The sequence below is a fragment of the Scyliorhinus canicula genome, chromosome 17, assembly GCF_902713615.1.
Source record: "Scyliorhinus canicula chromosome 17, sScyCan1.1, whole genome shotgun sequence".
NCBI classification, from domain to species: Eukaryota; Metazoa; Chordata; class Chondrichthyes; order Carcharhiniformes; family Scyliorhinidae; genus Scyliorhinus; species Scyliorhinus canicula.
This window is the reverse complement of record NC_052162.1, coordinates 84,912,720-84,930,743: the sequence shown is the minus strand read 5'-3', so window position 1 is coordinate 84,930,743 and position 18,024 is coordinate 84,912,720. Positions and strand designations below refer to the sequence as shown.

The 18,024-nt window shown below is 48.5% G+C and overlaps 1 long non-coding RNA gene across 2 annotated transcripts in view; it reads right to left on the bottom strand.

The window, feature by feature from the left end:
* Window positions 1-873: 873 nt before the first annotated feature.
* LOC119952349 overlaps window positions 874-18,024 on the bottom strand; it is a 48,473-nt gene continuing 31,322 nt past the window's right edge. For both annotated transcript variants that reach the window (XR_005457836.1, XR_005457837.1), the window contains exon 3: window positions 874-1,098. This is a non-coding gene — a long non-coding RNA (uncharacterized LOC119952349). The remainder of the gene's footprint in view (window positions 1,099-18,024) is intronic.

The following is an 18,024-nucleotide window of genomic DNA, read 5'->3' as shown; positions in this document are numbered from 1 at the left end:
ATGGATGGTATGTGTGAAGACTGGACTTCATCGCCCTGCTCAACAGCCGGGTATAGTCATACCTTACAAACAATTTCCCAAATCCCTAAATCAACATCCCTGGATATGTCTTGTCCCACCAGCAGGACAGACCCACCAGAGGTGGCGGCACAACACTGTCATGGTCAGTTGCATCTGCAACATGTAGATTGCTGAGGACAATGTCAAGGTAGTCTGTTCCCTATTGTTCGTTCCTTCACCACCTGCCACAGTCCTACTCTAGCACATTTGCTTTTCAGCACGAGGCCACCTCAATCAATAGTGGAGTTACCAAACCGCTCTGATGATGGGCATTGAAGTTCCCCACAGTACATACTTGACCTTTGTACCATCACTGCTTCTTCCTAGTAGTATTCTGCATTGAGGAGTACTGATTCTTCAGCTGAGGGAGGCGGTAATCAGCAAGAGTTTGCCTTGTTCATGTTTGACCTGATTCCTTGGGGTCCAGAGTCAATGTTGGGGGATTCAGGGGAGAACTCCCTCGTAACTGTAAAACACTGTGCTCTGGGTCTGTCCAGACGGTGGAACAGGATATTCCTCAGGGATGGTGACAGTAGTGTCTGGGACATTGCCCATAAGGTTTCATTCCATGTCACAAGTTCTCAAATGTTGCCAAGAGGGCTTTGCAGGGTCGACTGCCGTAGTCATTTCTTGCCCCAATGGGTGGACCTTCCGGTTTTATTCCTTTTGAATTTTCTACAGGGGTTTGGTACTTGGCTTGCTGGGTCATTTCAGAGGATGGTTGAGTCAACCACATGGTGTTGGTTTGGAAGTTATAATAGAGATATACACTGAGGCAAGAATTTTATTATTTGGACATTTAATATTGTTCTATTCAGGTTTTTATCTACACGTGCTTCAATTTGAATGAGTATTTAATGACGCACATCTTCCAGTTTCGGGATTGTTGGAGACCAGATGAGGTGTGCGTTGGAACACCAGGGAAGTCCTGATGCTCGGACCTCCATGGGAATTGTACAGGGTCTCAACTGCTCCCCGAGGACCCTCCATGAATGTCTCTGAATTTGAGCTGAAGTTGAGGATTTCTGACGTAGTTACCTATAGTTAGGCAGGAAATGTTATACATTAAAACAGTCTAACACCTGGATAACTATACAACTGACCACCCATCCGCTCATCCTGTGCCCCGAACTACCCCCCCCCCTTGACTTCTGAGGCCAGACTCCCTCCGATCATCTGACTACCTCCGTGACCCCGCCAACTATGCCTGCAACCCCCACCTTCCACCCCAACACCCCACTGATGACCCAATTATTCTTTGACCACCTGGCAATTCTGCCCCAAACCAACCAGTCCCTACCTGGCATCCATTCCCAACCACCCAATTTCTGATTACCCGTCCCCAACCGGATCCGACTAGCCCGCAAACATCCAACCACCTCCGACCCAAACCAAATAACCCCTGACTGCCAAACTGCCCCGTCACAGCCCGACTACCCCTCCAACCACCTGACTAACCTCCCAGATACCTGACTATTCCTCCTAACCAGACCCAACCACATACCACCTCGACCAGACCCAACTACACCCCGACCACCCAACTATCCAATGGCCCCCCCTCCACCATGCAACCAACACACACTGACCACCTAACTACCACCCTACCTACAGAGCTGCCTCGTGTAGTTTATTTAAAACTAAGGTCTTTGAATTTTTGGAATTCTCAAATAAAAACAAAATATTTTTAACACATATGCTGCAGTTAGTGTAAATATTTGATGTACTTTGCACAGGTTACATAAAAGATTTGGCCATGTTTGCTGTGCCTATTTCCGGAGCAATTTCAGTGCAGTAAGGAAATAGTTGAACGATGCGAGCAGATAAAATTTACTCATTATTGCTGTTATTTTCATTAAGTAAATATATCCCCAAATCTCTCTCGGTATAAAATCACTGTAATGTGGATCGGCACAGAGTAGGGGCAAGAGACAGTTGCTAAGTTCCCAGCTCTTCCCCCCCCCCCCCCCCCCCCCCGTTTTTAGATATATATATCCTGGGCTGGATTCTCCGTCCCGCCGTGCTTCATTTCTGTTTCACCACGCTGGCGGGATGCTCCGTTACGCCAGCTGGTCAATGGCCTTTCCCATTGTGGGCAGCCTCACGCCGGCACGAAAACGCCGGGCTCCCGGCAAAACGGAGCATCCTGCCAGCAGAGGGACCAGCCCCCCCATGTCTTTCTGATGGGATGTTTAACTGAGGTGGTGTCTGCTCCCAAGCTGCTATGTGAAGATGAGCCAGTCAGTTCTCCTTGTTGGCATGGCCAATATTTACCCTCAATCCAGTACCACTAAACCATCTCCAGAATGTTGCTATCTGTGGGACCAAGACATGCCAAAATTGGCTGGCACCTTCCCTCCACTGTAACAGTGACTACGCTTCAAAAAGTATTTACTTGGCCATAAAGTGCTTCAGGATGCTCTGAAGTCATGAATGAACCTACAGTAAACATCATTTGCATATCATTAGCGGGCACAACCTGGTATTCTCCGGGACCACCACGATTCTCTGCCTCTGATGGGCTGAATTCCCGACGGCGAGGTTCACTTGTGATTTTGAAAATCGGGACTCAAGCGCCGAGGCTGATGAAGGAGAGAGAGGAGGTAGGACATGGAGAGGTTGGGATGGCTTGATGGGGGGGGGGTGGGGGGTGGGGCCCTGCCAGGGCCGGAGTAGCGGGGGAAGGGGGTGACGGGGGGAAAATAGGCAGACGGATGAGTGAGCCCACACGGGACTGGGGCGGTGTCCAGTCCCGGACCGCCATTGCCACGTCCTTCAAGGCAGCCATCTTGTTGCGCATCCCACTGACCACCCAGCTTAGCACCTGGTTCTGCAGTGTGACACCGGACATACGGCTGCTCCCACACCATCTTCTCCACACCCCAGCCCCCACTGTACCCAACCGCCCCCTCACTCCAGCCCCAACCCTCCACCCCACCATCCGCCATACCACATCTCCGTTAACCGGCTGCCAACCGCCGGCAAGGCATCACTCAGACTGCCCGATGCCTGTAGTCCCTACAGGGTACACCGGAATAGGGTCGCGGAGCGTGCCGCTGCATGGACAACGCCACCTGACAGTACACCTGGAAACAGCAACGGGCGCCAGGGTGTAGGTACCGACGGGGAAAGTGTGGGGGAAAGTGGGGGTAGGAGGGGGGAACATGCGAGGGCAGAGTCCACGAGTGGGGATCTGTCAGGGAGATCACAGAGCTCAGTGCACAAAGCATCCACGCCATCATGGAAGCCCTGTATGCCCAGCCGGCACAATACATCCATTTCAATGTGGGCCGAGCCCACCATGATGCCTGGGCAGCCGGGTTCGCTGCCATCACCATGATGGCCGGGTACAAGGGTGATCAATGGAACGCAAGTCACCCGACGAGCACAAGCAGATGACAGGCCGCTGTACTCAAACCAAAAGAAGTTCTACTCGATGAATGTGTAGCTGGTATGTGACCATCAGAGGCGCCCAGTACCCAGGCAGTATGCCTGGCGCCTATGCCCTAGCACACTCAACGATTCCTGACCATTTTGGGAGCACCCCTGATTGGGGGGGGTTGGCTCTTGGGTGACAGGGGTTATCCATTGCTGGCGTGGCTGATGACACCTATCCGGAGGTCACAGACTGACCAAGAGACCTGCTACAATGACACACACATCTCGACCAGTGGTGTGATCGAGTGGCGCATTGGCCTCCTGAAGATGTGGTTCAGGTGCCTGGACCGCTCTGGGAGGGGGGGGGGGAGGCCTCCAGTATGACACTGAGAGGAGGAGTATGAATGCCAGGCCTCCTCAGAGGATGCGGGCGGAAGATGATGATTGGTAGGATTTGTGGCCTATGCAGGCACGGTAGGCCGCATGACATGTGTTCCAGTGCCAACGCTCACGGGATGCTCTGATCGCCTCCAGGTTCATCGGGGGAGGGGAAAACCAGTCAGGGACAAGGACATCCTATCCCACTCCTACAGTCCCTCCCCCACTCCCCCTGCCCATACCCCCACCTGCAAACCCCTCTGTGATAGATACATGCTGCACTATAAGGTGCGTGTGTTTACCCACAGTAACATTTAACTTAATATTGTTACGACCGGATGAGAAAGGGTGAACTGGTTCCTCCCTATACAACCTCCTGGGTTAGTCACAACAAAGGTTTGAGTTTCTTCGTTACGAGGATATGCCTTTTCCAAATCAGAATGTATTTACTAACTAAGCTGAGAGCAAGAAGGAACCAATCAAACAAGGTTTTATTGAGTCAAAGAAAGAGCACTGCTAAACTAAAAAAAAATCTATAAACTCATCAAACATTTGACCCTCATGCAGTCACTTGAGCCCACAAACAAGCGCACACAAGTATGTATACATGCACACACACACACACATGTACATATGCACACAATGTAGTGGCCCATTTAAGTTAACTGGTTTCTTAGATGCATATAGATAACGATCTCGAGATACGACTCGTTTCACTGGCAGGTTTCTGGTAGAACTCAAATGAATCAAAACATTAACTCTATTTATCTTTCCACAATGCTGCCAGGCCTGCTGAGTTGTTCCAGAGTTTTCTGTTTTTATTTCCGGTTTCTGGCAGAGTCGGTTTCTGAACCTGGGTGACATGTTTATTCCATGAGAGACAGAAAGAGAGAGAGCTCTCAGCTTGTTTCCTCTGCAGTATTCCTGGACACCACCAGTGTCACCTGCAATCTCTCTCTAGTGGGTGGCAGTGTTGCCTAAAATACTTCACCCATTGTGCATTTCCGAGAGGTTTTAGTTGGGTGTTGCTGTGGTAGCCATTTTCCAATATCCAGCGCATGGCATTTTTAATGTCTCTTCCTCAGACAGTTTCAAGTTTCAATAGGTATCTGGATCATAGGAAATGTCACTCTTTTCAACCTACCCTGAGGGGGATGTCTTGGCCTCTCACCCTCGACTTGGAATGTGGCCTTGCATTTTTAAACAGTTTTCCATATCTTAATTCAAATCACAAAAGGTCTAGGCAGTTGCAAGTTGAAAAACAATATTTAAAAAAATAAAGGGGCATAGCCTCGTGACAACATTCCTGTATTCATTCTTTTTTTCTCGGTTTTTCTTTAGAACTATGGAGTACCCAATTATTGTTTTCCAATTAAGGGGCAATGTAGCATGGCCAATCCACCTCACCTGCACATCTTTGGGTTGTGGGGGTGAAACCCACGCAGACACGGGGAGAATGTGCAAATTCCACACGGACAGTGACCCAGGGCCGGGTTTCGAACCCGGGTCCTCAGCGCCATTGTCCCAGTGCTAACCACTGCACCACTGTGCTTCCCTTCCTGTATTAATTCTATATGATCGAATTCCTTTCCTTCATAATATATCGGAAATATTTTGTCAGCAGGTATGTTAGCTTTTGTTGAATATATACGATGTGGAGATACCAGCGTTGGACTCGGGTAAGCACAGTGAGAAGTCTTACTGCACCAGGTTAAAGTCCAACAGGTTTGTTTGAATCACTAGCTTTCAGAGCACTACTCCTTCCTCAGGTGAATGAGAAGGTGGGTTCCAGAAACATATATATAGACAAAGTCAAAGATGCAAGACGATACTTTGAATGCGAGTCTTTGCAGGTAATTAAGTCTTTACAGGTCGAAACGGAGCAACTGGAGAGAGGGATAATTACAGGTTAAAGAGGTGTGAATTGTCTCAAGCCAGGACAGTTGGTAGGATTTCGCAAGCCCAGGCCAAATGGTGGGGGGTGAATATAATGCAACATGAATCCAAGGTCCCAGTTGAGGCCTTACTCGTGTGTGGAACTTGGCTATAAGTTTTTGCTTGGTGATTCTGCGTTGTCGCGCATCCTGAAGGCCGCAATATATATGTATTGGGGAACGTGCAATATGTATGTGTGGTAGTATGACTAGAGATATTACGGTAACTAGCAATGTCGAGACACCATTGGTGGAGAAGGCTCGCTGCTCATTGGCCTAATGGTATGTAACACTAGTCACCCATTGGTTAGAGCTGTAAGGTAGCTCCGCCCTGTAAGGCAGGGTATAAGAGCCCGTGTGTTCCCCACAGCTTCCTTTCTGTACCTGAGCTGCTGGGGAAACATCTTGTCTATTAAAGCCTTCAGTTTTGGACTACAACTTCACTTCCGTGGTCAATTGATAGTGCATCAATGTATCGGGATATTTTGTATTGTGTGTGAATCCATGATTCTGAAAAATTGTGGGCACCCATAAACAATAATTCTATGTGCAGAATTCTCTGGCTGTGGGAGCAGGCCATTCAATACTAATTGAGTACTGATTTCTCTATTAGCTAGCTACATAGCTGCAGTGAATGATGGTATTTGGCTTACTGGAATAATCTATTCACCATTATGTTGATATGTGGTATTCGTACCCAGTCATGTAGCAATGAACCACAAACTAACTGATGTGAGGCGCAAATGGTGCTGATGTTGATTAACCCATTCACCCATGATTTCATCTTGAATATATGAGATTTGATCGAGATATTCAAAAGCATGACTGGTCCAGACAGGGAGAAATAGTACCTCTCATGACACGGCTGAGATCAATTGATAGGTGTTAAGTGTTTGGAGCCTCTGCTATTGATGCTGTAATTGTCTGTCTCATTGGCAAGTTTACAAGGTTGCGGAAACAACAGTTTTTTTTTCAAAAGAAAATTTATGAATGGATGCTTTTTTTTTCTCTCTCACACAGTTCCACACTTGACATTGTCATTTGGGTTTTTTGGGCAACACAGTGGCACAATGGTTAGCATTGATATTTCACAGCTCCAGGGACCGAGGTTCTACACCGGCCTTTGATGACCCAATGTGTGAAGTTTGCACATTCTCCCCGTGTCTGCGTGGGTTTCCTCCGGGTGCTCCATTTCTTCCCGGAGTCCAAAGATGTGCAGGTTAGGTGGATTGGCCATGATCAACGCGTGGGGTTACAGGGATAAGGTGGGGGAGTGGGCCTAGGTTGAGTGCTCTTTAGGAGAGTCAGTGTAGACTCAATGGGCCGAATGGATTCCTTCTCCTCTCTAGGGATTCTGTGGATTCTTTTTGAGAATCCAGACCCATGAAAATTGGGTTACGGGTATAGGGTGGATACGTGGGTTTGAGTTGTAGCCATGCTGGCCACGCAAAATGGACACTGAGCCAAACTAAAATGGAAGGCTGCTGGGAAACAGACAGTTTAGCCAGAACAGCAGTCTGCAAAGAGCAGTTTGCATTCTGCAGCAGCAGAAACCAGTTTGGGCTCAGGTGAAAAGACCTTAGCTAGGTGCAAATGGCAAAACGCTTTGCATGCTAATGAGGCCATCAGACTTGAACACCCACACAATAGATACATTTGGTTCTGAATGGACACATTCTAATCAAGACCCAGACATCGAGGCACCAGAAACCTCCAAACAAAAGGACATAAGAAACGCCCCCTCCATCACGGAGACCCCCTCGCATTGGGGAATTAATCCAGTATCGATAAGAAATTGATCCAATAGGTAGAGCCCGCCCGAGAAGAGGGAAGGACAATGGAACCCCTATAAAAGATAGGGACCTCGTGTTGTCCTGTCTGTTAAACCCGTGCTCCGGCTCTGACTGACACCTGGCATCCTGACTCCAGCCGTTGAGCACCAGCCGCCGAAACCGTAAATTCAACGCTCGCTACGCGATCCAAGCCCGCTAGACTCCCAAGTACCAGAACGCTTGCTGAAGGCTGCAGACAAAACCAGGACGAAGGCCTCGTTCTCTGACCTTGCCTGTTCCTGTTAGATAAGTATTCTGTTTGCTTAAGTTTAGTTATAGCTTAGTCTCTTAGTGTGTGCATGAGTATTTATTATAACTGTATAATAAATATTGATCGTTTGAACTTTACTAATCGGTGTATCGTCTTTATTACTTTGAACTTGACCTTGGAATACTTGTGACGTTGCCTATACGGCAACTGGCGACTCCAGAGCTAAATAATTACATAGAACAGAGCCTAGCAGTGTTAAGCACACGTCGAACTCGGAGGCGTGTTAATACACTCCAATAAACGCGTTTTACGCCCATAGTAAAACGTGCAACATTTAGTGGCGACATCCGCCGGGACCCTGTTGTAAGTGGAAACACCACAGTGTCCAGGACCCTGAAATTTGAATTAGAACTCCAAATTGCAGAGAAAGAAAGAGATCACAAGTATTCAAGGTGTTCAAAATAATAAGCGAAATTCGGAAGTGTGTTTAGTGCATGCGTACTAACAGGGCTGTAAGGTAAAACTGAAAGCTTTTTGTTGCGACAAACTTTCGGTAGTTTTGTTAACGGAAAATAGCGTAAGCCGTACCCTTTTTACGAAACACCACCCCAGCAACCCCCTGTTCCAAATTATAAAAAGAGAGTCAGAGGAAATGGCCATGCAGGCAATGGAACGTCTGATGGACCCAGAAAGGTTTGTGGTCGCAGCGACCAGCAGCAGTAGCAGGGTAGGCCAGTGTCCCACGTGGGAGCTGGAACTCCGCAAATATCTGCAGGGAAAGGGATGGCCCCTTTGGAAAGAGTTTTGTGCAAATGAGGAGACAGGTCCCGGAAGTATAGGTCATACTTGGTGGGAGAACCTCTCTCAGATACACAAAAAGAGTTTAGGTAAAGCACGCAAGCCGATGGCGATTGTGTCCTGCTTGGCACAGTTGCGAGGCGCAGAGGAGGTCATCAGGACGCTCCGGACAGATTTAGAGGAAAGGAACCGAATGAGTAAGGTCGATGTCAGGGACATCGAGAAAGAAAACCTGGAATTAAAAGGGAAGTTGGCAGAGAAGGATAGAGAGGTGGATGATGCCAAGAGGGCTCACCAGTCTTGTCTAGCTCATCTGAACAGTTCCCAGACCCAGTATGAGAAAGCCTATCAGGACGTGCAACGTGCCGTTCTGATAAGACAGGAATCGGAAAAGCAGGTGGAGGCATTGCAGAGGCAATGTTCCGATCTCAAAGCAGCTTTGAGAGCACTCCATGCTGCAACGACCGAACAAAGACAAAGCACAGTTGACCACGCGAAATGCAGGAAACAGATTGCGGAACTGCAATCTCTGCTTTCGGTGCAGAATGGCTTCCAAAGCACCTTTGGAGCTCAGTTAGATGGGGAAAATGCCCCAGATTGGCAGGAATTAAGCGAGACAGCGCAGCGTTATGTTCAGGGAACATGTGCGCCCGCAGCTCAGCAGAAACGACAGGCACCCCAACCCCCCACAGCTCAGACCATAACCGCACCCATGAATCCCGTAACCACACAGAGAAAAGCCGAATCAGAAGGCGCCCCAGACATAACTTACACCACCCCTTTAACAGTAACCCAGCTAAGGGACGCTTGTGAAAAGATCACTCCGTTCCTCCCCACCGCAGACCCCCACCAGTTCTTTGCTAAAGTAAAGCAGCAGGCTACCATGTACGGCCTGGATGAGAGAGAGCAGGTTAAGCTCACCGTGTTGAGCTTAGACCAGAGTGTAGTGGCAGCCCTCCCCGACCCACAAAACGTGGCAGGAGGCAGCCTAGAGGAGATGCACACTGCCATTTTAGATGCCATCGGGTACAATAGAGGTGACCCCGTAGAAGGATTGAATAAGTGCAGGCAGAAGAGATCCGAACACCCCACAGCATTCGCAGGAAGGCTGTGGATTCATTTCAGCGCAGTTTTCGGACAGCTAGATAGAGCGCATTTAACCCGCGAAAACATGGTTAAGTGGACGCGCACAATTATCTCACACGCAACAGAAGCAGGACAGAGCGCTTGCAATAGTTACGACCCCTCAGAAGAGGCCCATAACGAAAAATGGATCCTGAAAAGATTGTCCCGCGCTTGGGAGCAATCGCTTCAGGCAAAAGGAAAAGTTAGATCCCCAGAAGAGGCTCAGGCTGCTGCAGATATCCAAGCAGTCAGAGAGCACCAGAAGCCCGCATGGGTAAATGAAGGCATGAGCAGCCCTCAACAGAAAGGACAGGAATGCTATAACTGTGGACAGTTAGGGCATTGGGCAAAAGAGTGCCAAGCACCCCAGCGATCTCAGAGAGGCCAGCAGACAGGCACTCTGAACCGCCACAAAGCAAAACCCATCCACAATGTAGCAGTACAGTCAGGACCCACCAATGTGGACGAGACGAACTGACGGTGTTCGGGCTCCCCCAATTGGGTCTGTGACACACTATGGGACTCATCAGGGAGGCCCGTAGTCACGGCAAAAGTCAAAGGGAAGCCCATAGAGTTACTGTGGGACACAGGAGGATCCCGCACCACCATTAACTCCACAACCACGGCACACGCAGACACGTGGCCGACCACCTCCACCATCACACTTAGCGGGTTCACCGAACACTCGCAGCAGGGACACATTACAGCACCCATAGCAATTCAGCTAGGGAACATTAGCACAAGGCACCCCGTAGTTTTAGTAAATCTTCCCCGGACAGCAGAGCACATCCTGGGGATAGATTTTATGAACGCTCACAGCTTGTCGTTCGACCCAGTGAACCAGTGTGTCTGGCGAATGGCTAGATCAGACAGAGCCCCAGCCACCCTCACAGTAGGAGACTACGCTAATCGGATTAGCGCAGTGGGAGAGTACTCATTCGACCTGACTACACTCCACACCGACCGACAAATTAAGGCCCTACTAAACAAACACAGGACAGCATTTGCAAGTCACCGTCATGACTGTGGCAGAATGACTGGACAAGTTCATGTTACCGGACAGGACCCCCGACCGCAAAAGCAGTATAGATTTCCCCTTGAAGCAGAGGTGGAAATAGAAAAAGTTATAGGCAGCTTGTTGGACCAAGGTGTACTAAGAACGGTAGCCTCCACCAACAATGCCCCTATTTGGCCAGTGAGGAAGCCCGATGGATCATGGCGTCTGACCATCGATTATCGGGAACTCAACAAAGTAACCCCCGCAGTAGCCCCAACGGTAGCTACTAGTCCCGAGACCATGCTCAAGCAGGGTCTCAACGCCAAGTACTTCACGGTATTGGACATCAGTAATGGATTCTGGTCAATACCATTGGCAAAAGCGTGCCAATACAAATTCGCATTCACTTTTAAGACTCAGCAGTACACGTGGACATGCCTCCCACAAGGATTCCACAATTCACCCTCCATTTTCCACCGACAGCTGGCAAGTGGATTAGAGAAATTTTCCCGACCCGAATGTCTGGTACAGTATGTAGACGACCTACTACTGCAGACAGACACAAAGGCAGAGCACATTTCGCTTCTGGCCGAACTCCTGGAACTCTTAACTGAAATTGGCTGTAAAGTTAACCCGAAAAAGGCCCAAATATTGGAAAGTAAAGTGATGTATTTGGGATCAGTCATCACGCACGGCAAACGCGAGATCGAATTCAAAAGAATTGATTCGATTGTCAAATTGCCCCTTCCCCAGAATGTATCAGCCCTCCGGTCGTTTTTAGGACTGGTTGGCTATTGTCGGAACCACATCGACGGATTCGCGACAAAAGCCGCCCCACTTTCAGACCTCCTTAAGAAAGGAGCCCCCTGGGAATGGCTTCCGCAGCATACAGGCGCTGTGGAAGAGTTGAAACGAGCCCTTAGTGCAGCACCCGCGCTGCTAGTCCCCGACCAACTTTCACCGTACGCAATAGAGGTAGCGAGCACCGATCTGACCCTCTCGGCCGTGTTGCTTCAGGAACGGCACGAGCAGCTAAGACCAGTGGCTTATGCCTCCCGACTGTTAGACCCGGTAGAACAAGGATTTTCAGCCTGTGAGAGGCACCTCCTTGCTGTCTTCTGGGCAGTACAGTACCTTTCCTACATAACCGGACTAAACCCCATCACCATTCTAACCGAACACACACCCACACAGCTACTACTAGACGGTCGACTGAAGGACGGTTCAGTTAGCCAGATTAGGGCAGCTAGGTGGACCCTACTTTTACAAGGACGGGACATTACAGTGAAACGGACACGCACCCACACATACTTAGCCGACAACCTCCAATACCCCGGACAGCCCCATGACTGTGAAATTGTAGCTCCCCTGCATAACACAGGACCCTTTTTAGCCAAAACACCCCCCAGGAAGATAGGGAACCCGAAACAAAGCCCCCAGCCCACAGACACGTGTGGACCCTTGAGGATTTATGTAGACGGTTCCTCCACAGTTTTAAATGGTGAGCGTATCACAGGATGCGGCATCTACGTAGAGGACGCGCAGGGGCGCGCTCTCGAAGAGATAGCTCTTAAGTTACCAGGTCACTTAGGCGCGCAGGCAGCAGAGCTAGCAGCCATAGTGTACATAGTGGACCACCCCGATTCTTTCCCCAGCCCAGCAGACATATATTCAGACAGCTTATATGTATGCAATAGCCTAACAGATTTTCTGCCCCTGTGGAGGACACGAGGTTTTGTCTCCGCAGACGGAAAACCCCTTCCATCAGCCCCCTTACTCCAGCATATCCTAGAGAAAGCGAAGGACAGGACCTTCGGCATTATAAAAGTTCGAAGCCACCATAGGTCATCACCCCCTGGGAATGTAAAAGCCGACGCGTTGGCTAAGGCAGGTTCCAGGAGAGGACACTTATGGACCCCCCCAGCTAGCGCACCAGCTAGCGCCCCTGTGAGCGCAGTCCAAGTCTCACAGACTGATATTAAAGATCTCGTGGCAGCACAAAAACAGGACGGAGACCTCAGGGAGGTTTTCAAGGGAAACTTTGTGCCTGCTTACGAGCACTTTAAACACGCACTGACCACACATGAGGGTGTGATCATTAAGGACCAACTTTATGTGGTCCCACAGCAGGACAGGAATCAGATGATTGCCTTGTTCCATGACGGACACGGGCATCAGGGAATTGATGCAACAACGAGGCACCTCAGGCAACTCTGTTGGTGGCCTAATCTCAGGAATGATGTAACGCACTACATAGAGAATTGCCTGATTTGTGCTCAGAATAACCCGGAGAGGTATTCTAAGAAAGCACAACTTCGGCATACTCGCCCAGTTAACGGCCCTTGGACAAACCTCCAGATCGACTTTATAGGTCCATTGCCCCCTTGTCGGAATGGCTATAAATACGTTCTGGTGGTGATAGATACCTTTACCAAGTGGGTAGAGGCATTTCCCTCACGAACAAATACAGCAAAGACAGCTGCAAAGATCCTGACCCACCACATCTTCACGAGATGGGGTTTACCCCGAAGTATCGATTCGGACCAGGGATCTCACTTTACAGGACGGGTCATGAGGAACGTCCTGACAATATTCGGAATCAAACAGAACTTCCACATTGCGTATCATCCACAGTCCAGCGGGATTGTGGAGCGCATGAATCGGACCCTAAAAACTACCCTTAGGAAAATGGTTCAAGAGAACAATTCCACATGGGATTCAGTGCTCCCATTTGCACTTATGTTCATAAGGAACACTGTCTCCACATCGACAGGATACACACCACACACACTCATGACCGGACGCCCTATGAAAGGTACAGAATTCCTTTTAGGACTGGACATGACAAGCCCCGAAGTGACGGCTCTCACACATGAAAAGGCAGTTAAAGATCTAGTTGAGACTGTGAGGTCTGCACAGCTCGCAGCCGCAGTCCAGCTAGGGAAACGCCGACAGCAACGGACTGCCTGTTTCAATAAGACCGTCCACACCACAGAATTCCAGGTTGGGCAACAGGTAATGTTATCTGTTTATAACCCCAGCAGTTTTTTGGCTCCAAAATATTCCGGTCCCTACTCAATTTCGGACAAAATTAGCCCCTCCGTTTACAGGATAAAGTATCCTAATGGGAAGACCGCGTGGTTCCATATAAACCAGTTAAAGGCATATGGAACACAGGCCAACCATGCTCACCATGTCCTGCTGGATGCAGCAGAACACTTCACCCCGCCCACCAGAGACACTTTTCCACCATCCCCCTCACAGACCAGTTCATCCACGGACTCGCCCACGACTCCGCCCACAGACCACTACAGACCACGCCCCGACACGCCCACAAGCTGCCACAGCAGAGACAGTAGGACAGACACTGACTCTGAAGACAGCGACAGCACACAGCCATACAGCCCACACTGCACCAACTACGACCCCGACTCCAGTGACCCCATGGAAGTCACCTACCTCAAACATCCAGAACCACCACCCGACCCCGACTACCCCGACAACACACTCGACACTACACAATGGCACAGGGACAATTCCTACAGACTTGTCCGCAATGACGAGAGTGACCCCCGGTCACACAATTCCAAAGTTGCATGCCTGATCCACACAAGGGTGTGGGATCCGGGAGAGCAGGACGACACGGTGTCTGACTCCCGACACGGCAACCCCTTTGTGACCCTGTTCACAGAGGCAGAATCAAAGTGAGGTGCCCAGATGATGTAAGATAGGAATCGTTTAAGGGAAACGATGTCCTTTCTGATGGAACCTGCACGTATGTTTGTCTTCGTTTTATGTTTGTTTGTTTTCAGGAATGTAAATTGTTCAGCTGGAGGATGGACATCTTCTTTTCAGCTGAAAAGATTGTGACCACCTCACATACACGTTAGCTTGTCTGCCGAAACTTTTGAGAACTTCGGTTTGATTGGAGATCTTTTCCAAAGTTGTAAGGCCACACGCCAAATAGCTTGTCCGCAGATATCTCTGAGAACTTCAGTGATGTCCTCAGTTGGAGCATCTTGGCTCCCTTGGTTTTTTAGGTGCCCCTCTATTCGGCGAAATAGAGGCTGCAAGTCATGGTCAACACATTCGTACCCGTTTCTTTCTAGGTTACTCAGGCAGTGGACAAACGGCACTGAGGACCCGCCCTGTCTGAGAACCAACCCTTGGTCAGCCAAGCTCGGGTATGGCACAGCACGCCCTACCCGGGGATCCCATCCAACTCGTACCCGTAGCGGCCCATACGCAACTCATTCGGATGTTTGTTTCCAAGTTTGTTTTCATTTTACGTTAGGTAGCCCTTCGGCCACCATCCCACATGCTATTTACATCCGGAAACATTCGGATGGTAAATCAGCAAAGCCTGCGAGACGGCTCGCAGAAGGAAGGATTGTTAGGTGTATGCTGGTCTTTAAATTCGCTTTTTGAAAAAAAAAAAATGAGGGGAGTCACAGGGCGTGACTTAGCCAGTCATTTTAAAGGGTCAATTGGGATTTGAAAGACAGATGCACTAACAAGTAAAGGTCTTAAACTGTGTATTGACAGATACTGTGCTTGATCCCAAAGGTTTCAAAGGACGAGACAGAGGTCGAAGCCAGGATTGTCAATACCGGAGGAAGAAGGAAGAGAAAGAAGAAGAACAGCAAAATGATGGAAGCCCACTTATTACTATTTAATGTCATATGTATATGTGTGGAAACAAGACACGTTTCCCCCACAACCCCCACCGTAAATGTTAGTACAACAAACCCCCAGTGCTCAGCTCTGATCAGCGAGGTTCAGACCTGGTGTACTAAATTCATGACGTGGTACTCCATGTCCTACATAATCGAATCACTGTTGGTGATCGCGATCCTCATCATCCTAGTGCAGACCCTCAGGTTGAGGAAATGGAAGAGGAGAGCCTCTCGTTCCAGCACCTCACCCATCTATAGAGTGCAATCCCCCATCTTCGGATTCCACCAAACCCCTCAACCCCTCACTGATTACAACACTCTGTAAATAAAATTCAGCCATGTATTATATTGTTCCATACTCGACTGCCGAGTTGGGAAGTGTGATGTTGTGGTGTGAATGGTTAAGATTTTAGAGTGATTAAATGTTTAAGTTAAGGTTAAGGTTAATAGTGATAGGTAGAGGTTCCCAATTGTAGTAATGCATGTCCCTTTGACATAGGGCCAAGTAGAAATGTTAGTTAAAAATTTTTTTTCTCTTCTTCCCATAGTTTAGAACAGAGTAGAACAGGAACTGGCAAGAGGTCAGAACACAAGGAGGCAAAGTACATAGGTGATCCTTCACAATAGTATGATTGTGAGGATCACAAGGAGGGAATGTAGCCATGCTGGCCACGCAAAATGGACACTGAGCCAAACTAAAATGGAAGGCTGCTGGGAAACAGACAGTTTAGCCAGAACAGCAGTCTGCAAAGAGCAGTTTGCATTCTGCAGCAGCAGAAACCAGTTTGGGCTCAGGTGAAAAGACCTTAGCTAGGTGCAAATGGCAAAACGCTTTGCATGCTAATGAGGCCATCAGACTTGAACACCCACACAATAGATACATTTGGTTCTGAATGGACACATTCTAATCAAGACCCAGACATCGAGGCACCAGAAACCTCCAAACAAAAGGACATAAGAAACGCCCCCTCCATCACGGAGACCCCCTCGCATTGGGGAATTAATCCAGTATCGATAAGAAATTGATCCAATAGGTAGAGCCCGCCCGAGAAGAGGGAAGGACAATGGAACCCCTATAAAAGATAGGGACCTCGTGTTGTCCTGTCTGTTAAACCCGTGCTCCGGCTCTGACTGACACCTGGCATCCTGACTCCAGCCGTTGAGCACCAGCCGCCGAAACCGTAAATTCAACGCTCGCTACGCGATCCAAGCCCGCTAGACTCCCAAGTACCAGAACGCTTGCTGAAGGCTGCAGACAAAACCAGGACGAAGGCCTCGTTCTCTGACCTTGCCTGTTCCTGTTAGATAAGTATTCTGTTTGCTTAAGTTTAGTTATAGCTTAGTCTCTTAGTGTGTGCATGAGTATTTATTATAACTGTATAATAAATATTGATCGTTTGAACTTTACTAATCGGTGTATCGTCTTTATTACTTTGAACTTGACCTTGGAATACTTGTGACGTTGCCTATACGGCAACTGGCGACTCCAGAGCTAAATAATTACATAGAACAGAGCCTAGCAGTGTTAAGCACACGTCGAACTCGGAGGCGTGTTAATACACTCCAATAAACGCGTTTTACGCCCATAGTAAAACGTGCAACAGAGTAGGGTGATCATTGCTCGGCACAACATCGAGGGCCGAAGGGCCTGTTCTGTGCTGTACTGTTCTATGTTCTATGTTCTATGTTCCCTCTTGTGACAGGGGTGAGTTTCAATCCACAACGGAAAGCCAGGTGAATCTTGCATACCATTTTGTGGTTTTTAAAAATATATTGACTGAGAGTTCATAACCTACTGGCACACGAAACTTTGGAGAGGCACAGAAAATATCTTTGAGAATCGCTTTAGAGTTGAGGGACTTCAGTTATGTGGATAGATTGGAGAAATTGGAGTTGTTCTCCTTAGAGAAGGGAAAATTGAGGGGAGATTTGGTAGAGATGATCAAAATCATGAGGGACCTAGACAGAGGACAAGTTGTTCTCATTGGCACAAAGGTTGAGGACCACAGGACAGTGATTTAAGGTATTGGCAAAAGAACCAATAGTGACATGAGAAACAATTTTTTTCCAACAGTAAATGGTTAGAATCTGGAATGCACTGATGGAGAGTGTGGTGAAGGTGTTGACTCAATCATAGCTTTCAAAAGGGAATTAGGTAGGGACCTGAGAGAGAAAAAAAGCTAGGAGGAATGGAACAGGCTGAATTACTCCTTAAGTGGGCCAGCACAGACATGACAGGCCAAATGGCCCCCTTCGGTGCTGAAATCATTCTATGATTCTATATCCATAGAATTTACAGCCAAGAAGCTATGTGCCCCAATCGCAGCTGGAATTTCTGTTGCACACAAACCTTCTTGTCCCTCATTATTTTACTTAACCCTATCTGTATGCCCTTTGAAAGGTAAAGTTTCAGTAAGCTTTGAGAGTGGTTGTATGAAATGCAATGTGAAACTAGGGCAGCTGTTTTCATCCCTTCAAGCTCAGGAGGCCCTGGCACCAGTCAGATTACAGTCTTAAAAGTCAATCAGTAATTACAACATCTTAATTCTAAAAGTGCGTCAAGAATGAAATCTACTCCATTTGCTTAAAGCTCAAAGTCTTTCAGGAAGCAGGACGGATCCTAGTATACGATCGCATA